This window comes from Lygodium microphyllum, chromosome 23 (genome assembly GCF_053477565.2).
Source record: "Lygodium microphyllum isolate KBCC chromosome 23, Lygodium_microphyllum_v1.1.10, whole genome shotgun sequence".
NCBI lineage: Eukaryota > Viridiplantae > Streptophyta > Polypodiopsida > Schizaeales > Lygodiaceae > Lygodium > Lygodium microphyllum.
The window spans coordinates 10,053,616-10,076,083 of NC_141157.1; positions in this window are offsets into that span (position 1 = coordinate 10,053,616).

Genomic DNA, 22,468 nt, shown 5'->3' on the forward strand with positions numbered 1-22,468 from the left:
ACATGGTAATTTCAGGCAGTTTGATGTTTTTATGTGTTCTTGTTGTGGACTTAAGAGGCCGTAACACTTCGGTGATCCTCCTAGTTTCATGGGCAACATTCTCATGATTTAGGCATCATGCATGGAAATAAGAAATTTGCAAGACAGTGCAATATTGCGATGGTTTTAGTCAATATCCTGAAGATCTCCATTATTCAGGAGTTCTCAATGATATGGGTTCAAAGCAGTCTAGTTCCAGTTGAAAATTTTGATCTATAATAGCCAGTAGTTTCAAGGGTTCATTTTGAGAGTTTCAAGATGTAGCCCTCATTTCAAGTCTTTAGGTTTCTTTTTAAAGTTGAAATGTGAATGGAGAAAGATACAATAGTAGCAAAAGAGGGTGCAATCTATTGAGAGGAAACTTGAGACGATGAGAGAAAATAGAGATTCAAGCAGTTTTAGGGTAGATATGCATTCAAGCAGATTCTTGCAATTCAGACAGTTTCTTGCAATTCAGATAGTTTCTTGCAGTTCGGGAAAATTCGTGTAATTCAAGTAGATTCATGTTATTCAAATGTTCAGGACATGATGGAAAAGAATACAGGAGGAACAATGGAAGCTGCCTAAAGAAATGTAGATAGAGGAGCAACAAAAACCACAAGACCTGCCAAAGCGATTCGCAAGGTTCAAAAAGGGAGATATGGTGGTGATCTTGCTGGGAGCCAAACGATAGGGGTAAGCAAGCAAACCAATCGAGGGACTTGCCAAGGTCAAAGAGGTCAATTTAGCTAGGGAAGGGGAGACCCCACGACCTGTCTTTATAGCCGATGACTTGACTGAGCAAGATGATGTAAGTCTCGTTACTCTCTTGTGAGAGTATATATACGTCTTTGCTCAGTCCCTAGAAGAGCTCAAAGGGGTAGACCCGAGTGTGGTGACTTACAACATATCCATGATACCTGCCGCAACATCGGTCAAGCAACGACTATATCCCATGAATCCAAATCACACCCATGCCATCAAGAAAGAAATGAACAAGCTAATGAGAGCAGGATTTATCTACGAAATTGAACACACAGACTAGGTTTCCCACATAGTCATAGAAGAAGAAGAAGAAGAGGAGGAGGAGGAGAGAGAGAGAGAGAGAGGGAGAGAAAGAGAGAGAGAGAGAGAAGAAGAAGAAGAAGAGAGGTGAGAAGGGAGAGAGACAAAGAAGAAGAAGAATAATAATAATAATAATAAGAGAGAGAGAGAGAGAGAGAGAGAGAGAGAGAGAGAGAGACTCTTTGAAGAATCTCCTTCTCTTCCCCTCCCTGGAGGGTGGTGGCCACACGTACATATCTTTACCCCCTAAATTATCCTCCACTGCAGCTTAATTCTCTCCCCAACTTGGCCCCCGCTATTGGAGTACAAGGCGTGGAAGTCTTGTGCAATTCACGTCTAAGTGAGACTAAGATCGAGAATGGTCCCCAAGCAAAAAATGTCACATGTGAATGGCAACCCCACGATGAGAAACGAAGCCTCGGCAACAAGGACATCACTGCCAATTCAACTGCGGTACCGGTCGTAAGTAATGTATTTCCAAATTAATAGATGCTTGCTGTGATTTCTGCATGAGATGCATTAGACTCGTATTATGCCGCACTAGAATATGTCATTGAAAAGGATGAATTCCATCTCAAATATTCGAAGATGAAGTTTGCAAAGTGCTTGTATCAAGGGAAGTTAATTGCACCTAGTTGCTATGTGACAAATCCATGCACAACATAAGCAACATATAAGATTCTAAAGTATTAAGCATCGATAAGACTTCGATTAATATTTACCTAGGACAATATTGTTTAAGGTTCATAGATGCACATAGACGGTACATGCATGGGAGAGATTATGTGAAACTTACATCAATGATACATGTTTCCTTGCCTTATGAGAAAGGAAGATAAAATGTTGCATAGTAGGGAAAGGTTAAAAGACAAACATCACTTAGAGAAGATACATAAAAGCTCTTTCCAGAGTGATTATCTTGCATGGAAATGATAGGACTTACATCTTGTATAGTGTTTGAAACCTTAGCATATGCATTAGCTAAGTGTTAAGTAAAAATTTTCATGGTATTGCCCCTTGATCCCAAGGGGGAGAGCAAATATGCGATGGAAGGGTTATCGCGACTATTCTTGCAATGTTTGAAAAAGAGTACCATTGTTTTTTTGATTGATTGAATAACACCCTAAATGCTTTTACATTCAACTAATTGTTGGATTGTGGTTTGGATGAATATTCCAAGTGCTTGTGATTGATGGTAAATGCATGGCAGAGGTCCGTGATGCCAAGTTGCCATGGGAATAAATACATGTTTTCTTAAATATGATATTAGGGTTGAATGCCTTGTTTGTGCTTGATTCCTAAATGAATTAATTAAGGAAAGGATATCTTTCATGGGTGGATCATCTCCAAGATCACACCGTGGATTAACTCGAGAAGGGCACTGCTCAATTCATGGGCTGAAGGTGGAGTGGTGAAAAGGCCATCCGTAGAAATTGTCTTTCACTCCTAGGCCGCTTGGGGTCAGGTGGAGCTTTGGACACCCCTTGGTTAGTCTAGAATGGATTTGTAGACCGCCGCGAGCCCAACGTCTATGGCGTTGGAAGATCCTATTCTAGATAAAGGATGGAAATTTTGGTGCCATGTAATTTGAACCGGATACTTCTGTAGGGCAGAAGGGAAATATAATTTCTCCTGTATGGGCAGGAGACAAAGACTAACTTGAAGATAAGTTAAGGAACTTGTTTATTAAAAGGATTGTTTGCCCTATTTTTGTGTCGGTGCTTTAAGTTACACAAATGAACCATGTTCCCTAAAAGGCTCAATTAAGGAATCTGATTTTAAATGTCACACATAATTGTGGTAGAACCTAATTATTAGAAAAATAAAGCTACCAAGGGAAGCGGGTGAGCAGAATCCTCGACCGGTCTAGGGTGGTTTCAAAAAACTCAGACGTTTCTGATAAGGTTTCACCAACGTCCGATTGACCCTTAGGAATTGTTAGGTTAGAACCCCCAATTCATGCCATTTTAGGGGACCGGAATGGGACTATGCCCTATGGGTAGAGAGGTTGAGCAGTGCATCCCTCTCGTTTTTCATTCTCTTTGAACCAAGTGTGGCATGGATTTGCTTTGGCTTGGGTATCTCTGTGTAAAGTAGGATGTCCAAGAATGTTGTCAAGAGACATTGACCACTAGGAACCCAAATTCAGGTCTATCCTAGTGGGTCGACCGTGATCGTTCCGTTGCGTGGTAAACTCAAGAAACCCTAGGCAACAAACCTTGTGACATTCCATGGGAGTGACAGGAAATGTCGCTTATACTCGTCTCTTGATGGACCGCTAAAAACGTGCCTAGATATGCACATTATATTTTCTTGGTTATTGTGATTTTACCCTTCTCAAAGCATGCTCATTTTTACTCCTTGGATTCACTTGCACAGATGATGTGGATGGGGCCTTATGTGTACATAATAATGTGATTTGACTCATGTGCCTTGTGCCTATATATATAGGAGGGGTGCAAGGGAGTTGTGTACTAGTGCATCGTACGTAAAATGTCCTAAGGAACATGTGTCATTTTCAAGTGTAAATGTGAATGTACAAAGGTGATGGATGAATGGTGCACAAGCATGCAATGTTGGGGCGAATTTTGTGTACGAGGGCAACATAGGGTACTAGTGGTTGATTATGCACTAACATAGGAAATTGTGGATGAAGTTTAGTCTCTTAAGGTGGTGGCATTGCAAGGTGCAAAAGACACACATGCAAATCGTGCACTGGCATGCTAATGTGTATTGTGATGCTCGTACATGCACTAGAATGAGCTATGCACATATGGCTATATTAGTGTGCTTAAAGGGTTTGGGTTATGCAAGGGTTACTTCAAGGTATAAGATGGAAAAAAACTATGAGCAAGGGACTGTGTGGAGTGCAGTTGAGATACACACATATTTGTGTGCTAGGTGAGTGGACTAGGTTTTTGCACAAGGTTATGTGCACAAGGGTAGGCTAGTGTAGCCTAAGCATCGCATTACAAGTGAGTATGGTGCAGCTAGAATGCTTTAGTCCTCAAGGCTCAAATGCATACATGTGAGTTCATACACAAAAGTAAGGTGTAAAAATACACAGGTATGTTAAGTAGTCATGTGCACCTATGCATGTGTGCTTGTGCATGCTTACTAAGATCACTAAGTGTTTCCTAGCATGAAAAGAGGGTGCAATACAACACTAGTGTATATGATAGTGAGTTATTCTCTATGAATGCGAATCCTAAAATGCAATGGATAAGGAGTAGCCTTAGTGCCCGTGTGCACTAAAGTAGGATAACTTTATTCAGGTTTACAATATTGCTCGTGCACATGTGTAAGAAGGGCAGCATCTCATAAGCATGAGATACATGGAATGCTAGAAACTATAGCCTTTATTATCACATATATGAAGATAATGTCAAAAAAACCATGAATACATGAAAATAGAAGCCATAGCCTTGCTAAGAGTCAATGATGAGCTATAGCATGAAACACACCTCATCTTAAGGTGGGGCGAGAAAGTCACCTATATACCATGGTGGGAAATGTACACACCCATGTCATGGTGGAAGTAACCATGAAGGTCCTTGGACGAGTGTTATTCCAAGGACGACAAAATCATAAGAAGATACCTACATTTGGCTGATTAGCCTTATTCATAGCAAACTTAGCTTCTCATATCCTGGGCTAAAATAGACTAAAATTATTTGCATTACAAACAAGCCCTTCTTTAAAAAGCTTTATTCTCAAAGCTAAGAATATGGGAAAATATAAGGGATTGGACTTGGATTTCAAAGATCCATGTGCTAAAGAAGATTTCATATCCAATGAAGCTCAAGTGAGATCACTGCAGTGAATTTCCTACATATTATCTCATAATATGGGGAAAAAAAAACATAACTCGCAGTAGACATCTCCTTTATTGAGCAAATGAGATGTCATATTGAAGTAGATACTGAAGGCCATCATGTTCAAGGATGAAACCTTAACTTTGATTATGATAAGTCATTTTATTTAATGATACTATTTGTAATATAGCAAGCTGTATTATGCAAGATAGCCATGTTTTCCAAACATTCTTCCTCTCAAGAACATGAAGAAACAATGACTAAGTAGCACCAAATATCGAGCATGGAAGGATTTGTTGCAAGCTTATTTTCCTAGAACAAAGCCACTTGAATTGAATGGAATACCAATATTATAGCCATCAAGCATAGAAAAATTGTCATCAAGTAGAAGTATCAAGCCACTAGGATCAAGGTATAATGCATCATCCCCATAATCATTTCCAAAATCCCCCAAATCATAAAGAAACATAGTGTCATCATTATGCCTATCATCCATGTCATATACATATGCATTCCAAGCATAATGTCCATAGACATCCTCATAAAGAAGCTCATATGCATCATCGTCTAATGACCCAGTGTCTTCAAGACATTCAGTTGCAATACAATCCTCTTGAGTCACAGGGAAACGATGTAACTCTTGGGCTTGTTCTTATTCTAGATCATCGTCATTCATTTGTGTCTCAGTGTCTACTTGAAACTCTTGATGCTCTTGTACTCTATCAACTTCTTGTCCATCTTCATCATCCATATCATCTTTAGCTTCTTAATTTCTTCATATACATCTTCATGTTAACCAAGTTTCTCTTCTTCCTCTTTCTTTTCCATAGCTCTTGCAATCAAAGTATTCGCCTTTGTAGTAGGTGATGCCATGATAGCATGCTTCCCATTTTCTTTATTATGGTAATATCCCAAAGAATTAGCATGAGGCTCCCTTACATAGGGCTATACATAGGTGATGTCATGATAGCATGCTTCCCGTTTTCTTTATGATGGTAATACCCCAAAGAATTAGCATGAGGCTCCCTTACATAGGGCTATACATAGGAATCATAAGAGCTACCATTCAATTCCGTTATATAGGGCTATCCATAGGAGTCTTGAAGATGACCGTACATTGCATAGGGATATGCAAAATGATGCTACCCATTAGCATCATGATAATGACCATGATTATGTGGGGATTATATCCATAATCTTGGCCCATAACTTGTCCCATAGAGTTTGGAGAATCACTATGATTATGATGCTAAAGATTACCATAATGATGTGGCTGACCAACATGTGACTGCCTTTGCCCATGCAAATGTGGAACTCGTGTTTGGCTCATCATGTTCTCAAATAGCCTCTTTTTGTTTTCATCATACCTAGCGTGCATTTCATCCCAGTGTGTTTGATATTTGGATTGCATAAATGATACTTTATGGTCCTTACATGCATGATGATGTCTAGGACAATAGGCATCATGCACATTTGCATTTTGTCCATATGCATAAGGTTGATGCTACTCAAAGTTGCATGGTGATTGTCCATGGCTATGATATGATTCATTTGCATTTGACCATGAGATTCTGTATATGGCTGCTTTCCATGTACCTCATATCCTTCACTACATTGCCCATATGCCTTTGATCCATATTCACTAGCATAATGCTACTCATGTACATGACTAGGTCCATACGCACTAGCCTAATGTTGTCCATGTCCTTATGATCATGTGCATGTTGCTAGTCATGGCCCTTTTCATGGTGATACTATTGCTCATAGCAATGTTGATCATAAGGTTGATGTCCATGCCATGTATATGCTTCATGATCTTCATGATGATAAGCATGTTGCATGATTGCATGGTAATCTTGTTGTTCTTGCATAACTATTCCAAATGCATAAAAATATGATGGCATTTTCCTCACTCTACCAAAGTTTCCAAAGAGCATATAATTAGTGCTTATTTCTCTTGATCATAGCTCCAAGTCTAGTGTGTCTTGCTTGTCATTGTAGACCTTTCTAGAAAATCTACTTCGTTCGGGATAATGCTCGAATACGGTTGATGTCTAGTTCTATTTACTTATGTTGGCTTCCTTATTTATTAATGATATCTACTTCAAGTTATTTAATTAGGAATGATCATGATGATAGTAAACATCATGATACTTTTTGGGACAACAATTGCACATTAATGAATATAATATGTATTTTTTGTGTCTGCATGTCAAACCTGAATGTTAAATGCCTAAAAGGGTTATGAATTCATTTAGAAAGTTGTTTGCAACAACATGGTAATTTCAGGCAGTTTGATGTTTTTATGTGTTCTTGTTGTGGACTTAAGAGGCCGTAACACTTCGGTGATCCTCCTAGTTTCATGGGCAACATTCTCATGATTTAGGCATCATGCATGGAAATAAGAAATTTGCAAGACAGTGCAATATTGCGATGGTTTTAGTCAATATCCTGAAGATCTCCATTATTCAGGAGTTCTCAATGATATGGGTTCAAAGCAGTCTAGTTCCAGTTGAAAATTTTGATCTATAATAGCCAGTAGTTTCAAGGGTTCATTTTGAGAGTTTCAAGATGTAGCCCTCATTTCAAGTCTTTAGGTTTCTTTTTAAAGTTGAAATGTGAATGGAGAAAGATACAATAGTAGCAAAAGAGGGTGCAATCTATTGAGAGGAAACTTGAGACGATGAGAGAAAATAGAGATTCAAGCAGTTTTAGGGTAGATATGCATTCAAGCAGATTCTTGCAATTCAGACAGTTTCTTGCAATTCAGATAGTTTCTTGCAGTTCGGGAAAATTCGTGTAATTCAAGTAGATTCATGTTATTCAAATGTTCAGGACATGATGGAAAAGAATACAGGAGGAACAATGGAAGCTGCCTAAAGAAATGTAGATAGAGGAGCAACAAAAACCACAAGACCTGCCAAAGCGATTCGCAAGGTTCAAAAAGGGAGATATGGTGGTGATCTTGCTGGGAGCCAAACGATAGGGGTAAGCAAGCAAACCAATCGAGGGACTTGCCAAGGTCAAAGAGGTCAATTTAGCTAGGGAAGGGGAGACCCCACGACCTGTCTTTATAGCCGATGACTTGACTGAGCAAGATGATGTAAGTCTCGTTACTCTCTTGTGAGAGTATATATACGTCTTTGCTCAGTCCCTAGAAGAGCTCAAAGGGGTAGACCCGAGTGTGGTGACTTACAACATATCCATGATACCTGCCGCAACATCGGTCAAGCAACGACTATATCCCATGAATCCAAATCACACCCATGCCATCAAGAAAGAAATGAACAAGCTAATGAGAGCAGGATTTATCTACGAAATTGAACACACAGACTAGGTTTCCCACATAGTCATAGAAGAAGAAGAAGAAGAGGAGGAGGAGGAGAGAGAGAGAGAGAGAGAGGGAGAGAAAGAGAGAGAGAGAGAGAAGAAGAAGAAGAAGAGAGGTGAGAAGGGAGAGAGACAAAGAAGAAGAAGAATAATAATAATAATAATAAGAGAGAGAGAGAGAGAGAGAGAGAGACTCTTTGAAGAATCTCCTTCTCTTCCCCTCCCTGGAGGGTGGTGGCCACACGTACATATCTTTACCCCCTAAATTATCCTCCACTGCAGCTTAATTCTCTCCCCAACTTGGCCCCCGCTATTGGAGTACAAGGCGTGGAAGTCTTGTGCAATTCACGTCTAAGTGAGACTAAGATCGAGAATGGTCCCCAAGCAAAAAATGTCACATGTGAATGGCAACCCCACGATGAGAAACGAAGCCTCGGCAACAAGGACATCACTGCCAATTCAACTGCGGTACCGGTCGTAAGTAATGTATTTCCAAATTAATAGATGCTTGCTGTGATTTCTGCATGAGATGCATTAGACTCGTATTATGCCGCACTAGAATATGTCATTGAAAAGGATGAATTCCATCTCAAATATTCGAAGATGAAGTTTGCAAAGTGCTTGTATCAAGGGAAGTTAATTGCACCTAGTTGCTATGTGACAAATCCATGCACAACATAAGCAACATATAAGATTCTAAAGTATTAAGCATCGATAAGACTTCGATTAATATTTACCTAGGACAATATTGTTTAAGGTTCATAGATGCACATAGACGGTACATGCATGGGAGAGATTATGTGAAACTTACATCAATGATACATGTTTCCTTGCCTTATGAGAAAGGAAGATAAAATGTTGCATAGTAGGGAAAGGTTAAAAGACAAACATCACTTAGAGAAGATACATAAAAGCTCTTTCCAGAGTGATTATCTTGCATGGAAATGATAGGACTTACATCTTGTATAGTGTTTGAAACCTTAGCATATGCATTAGCTAAGTGTTAAGTAAAAATTTTCATGGTATTGCCCCTTGATCCCAAGGGGGAGAGCAAATATGCGATGGAAGGGTTATCGCGACTATTCTTGCAATGTTTGAAAAAGAGTACCATTGTTTTTTTGATTGATTGAATAACACCCTAAATGCTTTTACATTCAACTAATTGTTGGATTGTGGTTTGGATGAATATTCCAAGTGCTTGTGATTGATGGTAAATGCATGGCAGAGGTCCGTGATGCCAAGTTGCCATGGGAATAAATACATGTTTTCTTAAATATGATATTAGGGTTGAATGCCTTGTTTGTGCTTGATTCCTAAATGAATTAATTAAGGAAAGGATATCTTTCATGGGTGGATCATCTCCAAGATCACACCGTGGATTAACTCGAGAAGGGCACTGCTCAATTCATGGGCTGAAGGTGGAGTGGTGAAAAGGCCATCCGTAGAAATTGTCTTTCACTCCTAGGCCGCTTGGGGTCAGGTGGAGCTTTGGACACCCCTTGGTTAGTCTAGAATGGATTTGTAGACCGCCGCGAGCCCAACGTCTATGGCGTTGGAAGATCCTATTCTAGATAAAGGATGGAAATTTTGGTGCCATGTAATTTGAACCGGATACTTCTGTAGGGCAGAAGGGAAATATAATTTCTCCTGTATGGGCAGGAGACAAAGACTAACTTGAAGATAAGTTAAGGAACTTGTTTATTAAAAGGATTGTTTGCCCTATTTTTGTGTCGGTGCTTTAAGTTACACAAATGAACCATGTTCCCTAAAAGGCTCAATTAAGGAATCTGATTTTAAATGTCACACATAATTGTGGTAGAACCTAATTATTAGAAAAATAAAGCTACCAAGGGAAGCGGGTGAGCAGAATCCTCGACCGGTCTAGGGTGGTTTCAAAAAACTCAGACGTTTCTGATAAGGTTTCACCAACGTCCGATTGACCCTTAGGAATTGTTAGGTTAGAACCCCCAATTCATGCCATTTTAGGGGACCGGAATGGGACTATGCCCTATGGGTAGAGAGGTTGAGCAGTGCATCCCTCTCGTTTTTCATTCTCTTTGAACCAAGTGTGGCATGGATTTGCTTTGGCTTGGGTATCTCTGTGTAAAGTAGGATGTCCAAGAATGTTGTCAAGAGACATTGACCACTAGGAACCCAAATTCAGGTCTATCCTAGTGGGTCGACCGTGATCGTTCCGTTGCGTGGTAAACTCAAGAAACCCTAGGCAACAAACCTTGTGACATTCCATGGGAGTGACAGGAAATGTCGCTTATACTCGTCTCTTGATGGACCGCTAAAAACGTGCCTAGATATGCACATTATATTTTCTTGGTTATTGTGATTTTACCCTTCTCAAAGCATGCTCATTTTTACTCCTTGGATTCACTTGCACAGATGATGTGGATGGGGCCTTATGTGTACATAATAATGTGATTTGACTCATGTGCCTTGTGCCTATATATATAGGAGGGGTGCAAGGGAGTTGTGTACTAGTGCATCGTACGTAAAATGTCCTAAGGAACATGTGTCATTTTCAAGTGTAAATGTGAATGTACAAAGGTGATGGATGAATGGTGCACAAGCATGCAATGTTGGGGCGAATTTTGTGTACGAGGGCAACATAGGGTACTAGTGGTTGATTATGCACTAACATAGGAAATTGTGGATGAAGTTTAGTCTCTTAAGGTGGTGGCATTGCAAGGTGCAAAAGACACACATGCAAATCGTGCACTGGCATGCTAATGTGTATTGTGATGCTCGTACATGCACTAGAATGAGCTATGCACATATGGCTATATTAGTGTGCTTAAAGGGTTTGGGTTATGCAAGGGTTACTTCAAGGTATAAGATGGAAAAAAACTATGAGCAAGGGACTGTGTGGAGTGCAGTTGAGATACACACATATTTGTGTGCTAGGTGAGTGGACTAGGTTTTTGCACAAGGTTATGTGCACAAGGGTAGGCTAGTGTAGCCTAAGCATCGCATTACAAGTGAGTATGGTGCAGCTAGAATGCTTTAGTCCTCAAGGCTCAAATGCATACATGTGAGTTCATACACAAAAGTAAGGTGTAAAAATACACAGGTATGTTAAGTAGTCATGTGCACCTATGCATGTGTGCTTGTGCATGCTTACTAAGATCACTAAGTGTTTCCTAGCATGAAAAGAGGGTGCAATACAACACTAGTGTATATGATAGTGAGTTATTCTCTATGAATGCGAATCCTAAAATGCAATGGATAAGGAGCAGCCTTAGTGCCCGTGTGCACTAAAGTAGGATAACTTTATTCAGGTTTACAATATTGCTCGTGCACATGTGTAAGAAGGGCAGCATCTCATAAGCATGAGATACATGGAATGCTAGAAACTATAGCCTTTATTATCACATATATGAAGATAATGTCAAAAAAACCATGAATACATGAAAATAGAAGCCATAGCCTTGCTAAGAGTCAATGATGAGCTATAGCATGAAACACACCTCATCTTAAGGTGGGGCGAGAAAGTCACCTATATACCATGGTGGGAAATGTACACACCCATGTCATGGTGGAAGTAACCATGAAGGTCCTTGGACGAGTGTTATTCCAAGGACGACAAAATCATAAGAAGATACCTACATTTGGCTGATTAGCCTTATTCATAGCAAACTTAGCTTCTCATATCCTGGGCTAAAATAGACTAAAATTATTTGCATTACAAACAAGCCCTTCTTTAAAAAGCTTTATTCTCAAAGCTAAGAATATGGGAAAATATAAGGGATTGGACTTGGATTTCAAAGATCCATGTGCTAAAGAAGATTTCATATCCAATGAAGCTCAAGTGAGATCACTGCAGTGAATTTCCTACATATTATCTCATAATATGGGGAAAAAAAAACATAACTCGCAGTAGACATCTCCTTTATTGAGCAAATGAGATGTCATATTGAAGTAGATACTGAAGGCCATCATGTTCAAGGATGAAACCTTAACTTTGATTATGATAAGTCATTTTATTTAATGATACTATTTGTAATATAGCAAGCTGTATTATGCAAGATAGCCATGTTTTCCAAACATTCTTCCTCTCAAGAACATGAAGAAACAATGACTAAGTAGCACCAAATATCGAGCATGGAAGGATTTGTTGCAAGCTTATTTTCCTAGAACAAAGCCACTTGAATTGAATGGAATACCAATATTATAGCCATCAAGCATAGAAAAATTGTCATCAAGTAGAAGTATCAAGCCACTAGGATCAAGGTATAATGCATCATCCCCATAATCATTTCCAAAATCCCCCAAATCATAAAGAAACATAGTGTCATCATTATGCCTATCATCCATGTCATATACATATGCATTCCAAGCATAATGTCCATAGACATCCTCATAAAGAAGCTCATATGCATCATCGTCTAATGACCCAGTGTCTTCAAGACATTCAGTTGCAATACAATCCTCTTGAGTCACAGGGAAACGATGTAACTCTTGGGCTTGTTCTTATTCTAGATCATCGTCATTCATTTGTGTCTCAGTGTCTACTTGAAACTCTTGATGCTCTTGTACTCTATCAACTTCTTGTCCATCTTCATCATCCATATCATCTTTAGCTTCTTAATTTCTTCATATACATCTTCATGTTAACCAAGTTTCTCTTCTTCCTCTTTCTTTTCCATAGCTCTTGCAATCAAAGTATTCGCCTTTGTAGTAGGTGATGCCATGATAGCATGCTTCCCATTTTCTTTATTATGGTAATATCCCAAAGAATTAGCATGAGGCTCCCTTACATAGGGCTATACATAGGTGATGTCATGATAGCATGCTTCCCGTTTTCTTTATGATGGTAATACCCCAAAGAATTAGCATGAGGCTCCCTTACATAGGGCTATACATAGGAATCATAAGAGCTACCATTCAATTCCGTTATATAGGGCTATCCATAGGAGTCTTGAAGATGACCGTACATTGCATAGGGATATGCAAAATGATGCTACCCATTAGCATCATGATAATGACCATGATTATGTGGGGATTATATCCATAATCTTGGCCCATAACTTGTCCCATAGAGTTTGGAGAATCACTATGATTATGATGCTAAAGATTACCATAATGATGTGGCTGACCAACATGTGACTGCCTTTGCCCATGCAAATGTGGAACTCGTGTTTGGCTCATCATGTTCTCAAATAGCCTCTTTTTGTTTTCATCATACCTAGCGTGCATTTCATCCCAGTGTGTTTGATATTTGGATTGCATAAATGATACTTTATGGTCCTTACATGCATGATGATGTCTAGGACAATAGGCATCATGCACATTTGCATTTTGTCCATATGCATAAGGTTGATGCTACTCAAAGTTGCATGGTGATTGTCCATGGCTATGATATGATTCATTTGCATTTGACCATGAGATTCTGTATATGGCTGCTTTCCATGTACCTCATATCCTTCACTACATTGCCCATATGCCTTTGATCCATATTCACTAGCATAATGCTACTCATGTACATGACTAGGTCCATACGCACTAGCCTAATGTTGTCCATGTCCTTATGATCATGTGCATGTTGCTAGTCATGGCCCTTTTCATGGTGATACTATTGCTCATAGCAATGTTGATCATAAGGTTGATGTCCATGCCATGTATATGCTTCATGATCTTCATGATGATAAGCATGTTGCATGATTGCATGGTAATCTTGTTGTTCTTGCATAACTATTCCAAATGCATAAAAATATGATGGCATTTTCCTCACTCTACCAAAGTTTCCAAAGAGCATATAATTAGTGCTTATTTCTCTTGATCATAGCTCCAAGTCTAGTGTGTCTTGCTTGTCATTGTAGACCTTTCTAGAAAATCTACTTCGTTCGGGATAATGCTCGAATACGGTTGATGTCTAGTTCTATTTACTTATGTTGGCTTCCTTATTTATTAATGATATCTACTTCAAGTTATTTAATTAGGAATGATCATGATGATAGTAAACATCATGATACTTTTTGGGACAACAATTGCACATTAATGAATATAATATGTATTTTTTGTGTCTGCATGTCAAACCTGAATGTTAAATGCCTAAAAGGGTTATGAATTCATTTAGAAAGTTGTTTGCAACAACATGGTAATTTCAGGCAGTTTGATGTTTTTATGTGTTCTTGTTGTGGACTTAAGAGGCCGTAACACTTCGGTGATCCTCCTAGTTTCATGGGCAACATTCTCATGATTTAGGCATCATGCATGGAAATAAGAAATTTGCAAGACAGTGCAATATTGCGATGGTTTTAGTCAATATCCTGAAGATCTCCATTATTCAGGAGTTCTCAATGATATGGGTTCAAAGCAGTCTAGTTCCAGTTGAAAATTTTGATCTATAATAGCCAGTAGTTTCAAGGGTTCATTTTGAGAGTTTCAAGATGTAGCCCTCATTTCAAGTCTTTAGGTTTCTTTTTAAAGTTGAAATGTGAATGGAGAAAGATACAATAGTAGCAAAAGAGGGTGCAATCTATTGAGAGGAAACTTGAGACGATGAGAGAAAATAGAGATTCAAGCAGTTTTAGGGTAGATATGCATTCAAGCAGATTCTTGCAATTCAGACAGTTTCTTGCAATTCAGATAGTTTCTTGCAGTTCGGGAAAATTCGTGTAATTCAAGTAGATTCATGTTATTCAAATGTTCAGGACATGATGGAAAAGAATACAGGAGGAACAATGGAAGCTGCCTAAAGAAATGTAGATAGAGGAGCAACAAAAACCACAAGACCTGCCAAAGCGATTCGCAAGGTTCAAAAAGGGAGATATGGTGGTGATCTTGCTGGGAGCCAAACGATAGGGGTAAGCAAGCAAACCAATCGAGGGACTTGCCAAGGTCAAAGAGGTCAATTTAGCTAGGGAAGGGGAGACCCCACGACCTGTCTTTATAGCCGATGACTTGACTGAGCAAGATGATGTAAGTCTCGTTACTCTCTTGTGAGAGTATATATACGTCTTTGCTCAGTCCCTAGAAGAGCTCAAAGGGGTAGACCCGAGTGTGGTGACTTACAACATATCCATGATACCTGCCGCAACATCGGTCAAGCAACGACTATATCCCATGAATCCAAATCACACCCATGCCATCAAGAAAGAAATGAACAAGCTAATGAGAGCAGGATTTATCTACGAAATTGAACACACAGACTAGGTTTCCCACATAGTCATAGAAGAAGAAGAAGAAGAGGAGGAGGAGGAGAGAGAGAGAGAGAGAGAGGGAGAGAAAGAGAGAGAGAGAGAGAAGAAGAAGAAGAAGAGAGGTGAGAAGGGAGAGAGACAAAGAAGAAGAAGAATAATAATAATAATAATAAGAGAGAGAGAGAGAGAGAGAGAGACTCTTTGAAGAATCTCCTTCTCTTCCCCTCCCTGGAGGGTGGTGGCCACACGTACATATCTTTACCCCCTAAATTATCCTCCACTGCAGCTTAATTCTCTCCCCAACTTGGCCCCCGCTATTGGAGTACAAGGCGTGGAAGTCTTGTGCAATTCACGTCTAAGTGAGACTAAGATCGAGAATGGTCCCCAAGCAAAAAATGTCACATGTGAATGGCAACCCCACGATGAGAAACGAAGCCTCGGCAACAAGGACATCACTGCCAATTCAACTGCGGTACCGGTCGTAAGTAATGTATTTCCAAATTAATAGATGCTTGCTGTGATTTCTGCATGAGATGCATTAGACTCGTATTATGCCGCACTAGAATATGTCATTGAAAAGGATGAATTCCATCTCAAATATTCGAAGATGAAGTTTGCAAAGTGCTTGTATCAAGGGAAGTTAATTGCACCTAGTTGCTATGTGACAAATCCATGCACAACATAAGCAACATATAAGATTCTAAAGTATTAAGCATCGATAAGACTTCGATTAATATTTACCTAGGACAATATTGTTTAAGGTTCATAGATGCACATAGACGGTACATGCATGGGAGAGATTATGTGAAACTTACATCAATGATACATGTTTCCTTGCCTTATGAGAAAGGAAGATAAAATGTTGCATAGTAGGGAAAGGTTAAAAGACAAACATCACTTAGAGAAGATACATAAAAGCTCTTTCCAGAGTGATTATCTTGCATGGAAATGATAGGACTTACATCTTGTATAGTGTTTGAAACCTTAGCATATGCATTAGCTAAGTGTTAAGTAAAAATTTTCATGGTATTGCCCCTTGATCCCAAGGGGGAGAGCAAATATGCGATGGAAGGGTTATCGCGACTATTCTTGCAATGTTTGAAAAAGAGTACCATTGTTTTTTTGATTGATTGAATAACACCCTAAATGCTTTTACATTCAACTAATTGTTGGATTGTGGTTTGGATGAATATTCCAAGTGCTTGTGATTGATGGTAAATGCATGGCAGAGGTCCGTGATGCCAAGTTGCCATGGGAATAAATACATGTTTTCTTAAATATGATATTAGGGTTGAATGCCTTGTTTGTGCTTGATTCCTAAATGAATTAATTAAGGAAAGGATATCTTTCATGGGTGGATCATCTCCAAGATCACACCGTGGATTAACTCGAGAAGGGCACTGCTCAATTCATGGGCTGAAGGTGGAGTGGTGAAAAGGCCATCCGTAGAAATTGTCTTTCACTCCTAGGCCGCTTGGGGTCAGGTGGAGCTTTGGACACCCCTTGGTTAGTCTAGAATGGATTTGTAGACCGCCGCGAGCCCAACGTCTATGGCGTTGGAAGATCCTATTCTAGATAAAGGATGGAAATTTTGGTGCCATGTAATTTGAACCGGATACTTCTGTAGGGCAGAAGGGAAATATAATTTCTCCTGTATGGGCAGGAGACAAAGACTAACTTGAAGATAAGTTAAGGAACTTGTTTATTAAAAGGATTGTTTGCCCTATTTTTGTGTCGGTGCTTTAAGTTACACAAATGAACCATGTTCCCTAAAAGGCTCAATTAAGGAATCTGATTTTAAATGTCACACATAATTGTGGTAGAACCTAATTATTAGAAAAATAAAGCTACCAAGGGAAGCGGGTGAGCAGAATCCTCGACCGGTCTAGGGTGGTTTCAAAAAACTCAGACGTTTCTGATAAGGTTTCACCAACGTCCGATTGACCCTTAGGAATTGTTAGGTTAGAACCCCCAATTCATGCCATTTTAGGGGACCGGAATGGGACTATGCCCTATGGGTAGAGAGGTTGAGCAGTGCATCCCTCTCGTTTTTCATTCTCTTTGAACCAAGTGTGGCATGGATTTGCTTTGGCTTGGGTATCTCTGTGTAAAGTAGGATGTCCAAGAATGTTGTCAAGAGACATTGACCACTAGGAACCCAAATTCAGGTCTATCCTAGTGGGTCGACCGTGATCGTTCCGTTGCGTGGTAAACTCAAGAAACCCTAGGCAACAAACCTTGTGACATTCCATGGGAGTGACAGGAAATGTCGCTTATACTCGTCTCTTGATGGACCGCTAAAAACGTGCCTAGATATGCACATTATATTTTCTTGGTTATTGTGATTTTACCCTTCTCAAAGCATGCTCATTTTTACTCCTTGGATTCACTTGCACAGATGATGTGGATGGGGCCTTATGTGTACATAATAATGTGATTTGACTCATGTGCCTTGTGCCTATATATATAGGAGGGGTGCAAGGGAGTTGTGTACTAGTGCATCGTACGTAAAATGTCCTAAGGAACATGTGTCATTTTCAAGTGTAAATGTGAATGTACAAAGGTGATGGATGAATGGTGCACAAGCATGCAATGTTGGGGCGAATTTTGTGTACGAGGGCAACATAGGGTACTAGTGGTTGATTATGCACTAACATAGGAAATTGTGGATGAAGTTTAGTCTCTTAAGGTGGTGGCATTGCAAGGTGCAAAAGACACACATGCAAATCGTGCACTGGCATGCTAATGTGTATTGTGATGCTCGTACATGCACTAGAATGAGCTATGCACATATGGCTATATTAGTGTGCTTAAAGGGTTTGGGTTATGCAAGGGTTACTTCAAGGTATAAGATGGAAAAAAACTATGAGCAAGGGACTGTGTGGAGTGCAGTTGAGATACACACATATTTGTGTGCTAGGTGAGTGGACTAGGTTTTTGCACAAGGTTATGTGCACAAGGGTAGGCTAGTGTAGCCTAAGCATCGCATTACAAGTGAGTATGGTGCAGCTAGAATGCTTTAGTCCTCAAGGCTCAAATGCATACATGTGAGTTCATACACAAAAGTAAGGTGTAAAAATACACAGGTATGTTAAGTAGTCATGTGCACCTATGCATGTGTGCTTGTGCATGCTTACTAAGATCACTAAGTGTTTCCTAGCATGAAAAGAGGGTGCAATACAACACTAGTGTATATGATAGTGAGTTATTCTCTATGAATGCGAATCCTAAAATGCAATGGATAAGGAGTAGCCTTAGTGCCCGTGTGCACTAAAGTAGGATAACTTTATTCAGGTTTACAATATTGCTCGTGCACATGTGTAAGAAGGGCAGCATCTCATAAGCATGAGATACATGGAATGCTAGAAACTATAGCCTTTATTATCACATATATGAAGATAATGTCAAAAAAACCATGAATACATGAAAATAGAAGCCATAGCCTTGCTAAGAGTCAATGATGAGCTATAGCATGAAACACACCTCATCTTAAGGTGGGGCGAGAAAGTCACCTATATACCATGGTGGGAAATGTACACACCCATGTCATGGTGGAAGTAACCATGAAGGTCCTTGGACGAGTGTTATTCCAAGGACGACAAAATCATAAGAAGATACCTACATTTGGCTGATTAGCCTTATTCATAGCAAACTTAGCTTCTCATATCCTGGGCTAAAATAGACTAAAATTATTTGCATTACAAACAAGCCCTTCTTTAAAAAGCTTTATTCTCAAAGCTAAGAATATGGGAAAATATAAGGGATTGGACTTGGATTTCAAAGATCCATGTGCTAAAGAAGATTTCATATCCAATGAAGCTCAAGTGAGATCACTGCAGTGAATTTCCTACATATTATCTCATAATATGGGGAAAAAAAAACATAACTCGCAGTAGACATCTCCTTTATTGAGCAAATGAGATGTCATATTGAAGTAGATACTGAAGGCCATCATGTTCAAGGATGAAACCTTAACTTTGATTATGATAAGTCATTTTATTTAATGATACTATTTGTAATATAGCAAGCTGTATTATGCAAGATAGCCATGTTTTCCAAACATTCTTCCTCTCAAGAACATGAAGAAACAATGACTAAGTAGCACCAAATATCGAGCATGGAAGGATTTGTTGCAAGCTTATTTTCCTAGAACAAAGCCACTTGAATTGAATGGAATACCAATATTATAGCCATCAAGCATAGAAAAATTGTCATCAAGTAGAAGTATCAAGCCACTAGGATCAAGGTATAATGCATCATCCCCATAATCATTTCCAAAATCCCCCAAATCATAAAGAAACATAGTGTCATCATTATGCCTATCATCCATGTCATATACATATGCATTCCAAGCATAATGTCCATAGACATCCTCATAAAGAAGCTCATATGCATCATCGTCTAATGACCCAGTGTCTTCAAGACATTCAGTTGCAATACAATCCTCTTGAGTCACAGGGAAACGATGTAACTCTTGGGCTTGTTCTTATTCTAGATCATCGTCATTCATTTGTGTCTCAGTGTCTACTTGAAACTCTTGATGCTCTTGTACTCTATCAACTTCTTGTCCATCTTCATCATCCATATCATCTTTAGCTTCTTAATTTCTTCATATACATCTTCATGTTAACCAAGTTTCTCTTCTTCCTCTTTCTTTTCCATAGCTCTTGCAATCAAAGTATTCGCCTTTGTAGTAGGTGATGCCATGATAGCATGCTTCCCATTTTCTTTATTATGGTAATATCCCAAAGAATTAGCATGAGGCTCCCTTACATAGGGCTATACATAGGTGATGTCATGATAGCATGCTTCCCGTTTTCTTTATGATGGTAATACCCCAAAGAATTAGCATGAGGCTCCCTTACATAGGGCTATACATAGGAATCATAAGAGCTACCATTCAATTCCGTTATATAGGGCTATCCATAGGAGTCTTGAAGATGACCGTACATTGCATAGGGATATGCAAAATGATGCTACCCATTAGCATCATGATAATGACCATGATTATGTGGGGATTATATCCATAATCTTGGCCCATAACTTGTCCCATAGAGTTTGGAGAATCACTATGATTATGATGCTAAAGATTACCATAATGATGTGGCTGACCAACATGTGACTGCCTTTGCCCATGCAAATGTGGAACTCGTGTTTGGCTCATCATGTTCTCAAATAGCCTCTTTTTGTTTTCATCATACCTAGCGTGCATTTCATCCCAGTGTGTTTGATATTTGGATTGCATAAATGATACTTTATGGTCCTTACATGCATGATGATGTCTAGGACAATAGGCATCATGCACATTTGCATTTTGTCCATATGCATAAGGTTGATGCTACTCAAAGTTGCATGGTGATTGTCCATGGCTATGATATGATTCATTTGCATTTGACCATGAGATTCTGTATATGGCTGCTTTCCATGTACCTCATATCCTTCACTACATTGCCCATATGCCTTTGATCCATATTCACTAGCATAATGCTACTCATGTACATGACTAGGTCCATACGCACTAGCCTAATGTTGTCCATGTCCTTATGATCATGTGCATGTTGCTAGTCATGGCCCTTTTCATGGTGATACTATTGCTCATAGCAATGTTGATCATAAGGTTGATGTCCATGCCATGTATATGCTTCATGATCTTCATGATGATAAGCATGTTGCATGATTGCATGGTAATCTTGTTGTTCTTGCATAACTATTCCAAATGCATAAAAATATGATGGCATTTTCCTCACTCTACCAAAGTTTCCAAAGAGCATATAATTAGTGCTTATTTCTCTTGATCATAGCTCCAAGTCTAGTGTGTCTTGCTTGTCATTGTAGACCTTTCTAGAAAATCTACTTCGTTCGGGATAATGCTCGAATACGGTTGATGTCTAGTTCTATTTACTTATGTTGGCTTCCTTATTTATTAATGATATCTACTTCAAGTTATTTAATTAGGAATGATCATGATGATAGTAAACATCATGATACTTTTTGGGACAACAATTGCACATTAATGAATATAATACGTATTTTTTGTGTCTGCATGTCAAACCTGAATGTTAAATGCCTAAAAGGGTTATGAATTCATTTAGAAAGTTGTTTGCAACAACATGGTAATTTCAGGCAGTTTGATGTTTTTATGTGTTCTTGTTGTGGACTTAAGAGGCCGTAACACTTCGGTGATCCTCCTAGTTTCATGGGCAACATTCTCATGATTTAGGCATCATGCATGGAAATAAGAAATTTGCAAGACAGTGCAATATTGCGATGGTTTTAGTCAATATCCTGAAGATCTCCATTATTCAGGAGTTCTCAATGATATGGGTTCAAAGCAGTCTAGTTCCAGTTGAAAATTTTGATCTATAATAGCCAGTAGTTTCAAGGGTTCATTTTGAGAGTTTCAAGATGTAGCCCTCATTTCAAGTCTTTAGGTTTCTTTTTAAAGTTGAAATGTGAATGGAGAAAGATACAATAGTAGCAAAAGAGGGTGCAATCTATTGAGAGGAAACTTGAGACGATGAGAGAAAATAGAGATTCAAGCAGTTTTAGGGTAGATATGCATTCAAGCAGATTCTTGCAATTCAGACAGTTTCTTGCAATTCAGATAGTTTCTTGCAGTTCGGGAAAATTCGTGTAATTCAAGTAGATTCATGTTATTCAAATGTTCAGGACATGATGGAAAAGAATACAGGAGGAACAATGGAAGCTGCCTAAAGAAATGTAGATAGAGGAGCAACAAAAACCACAAGACCTGCCAAAGCGATTCGCAAGGTTCAAAAAGGGAGATATGGTGGTGATCTTGCTGGGAGCCAAACGATAGGGGTAAGCAAGCAAACCAATCGAGGGACTTGCCAAGGTCAAAGAGGTCAATTTAGCTAGGGAAGGGGAGACCCCACGACCTGTCTTTATAGCCGATGACTTGACTGAGCAAGATGATGTAAGTCTCGTTACTCTCTTGTGAGAGTATATATACGTCTTTGCTCAGTCCCTAGAAGAGCTCAAAGGGGTAGACCCGAGTGTGGTGACTTACAACATATCCATGATACCTGCCGCAACATCGGTCAAGCAACGACTATATCCCATGAA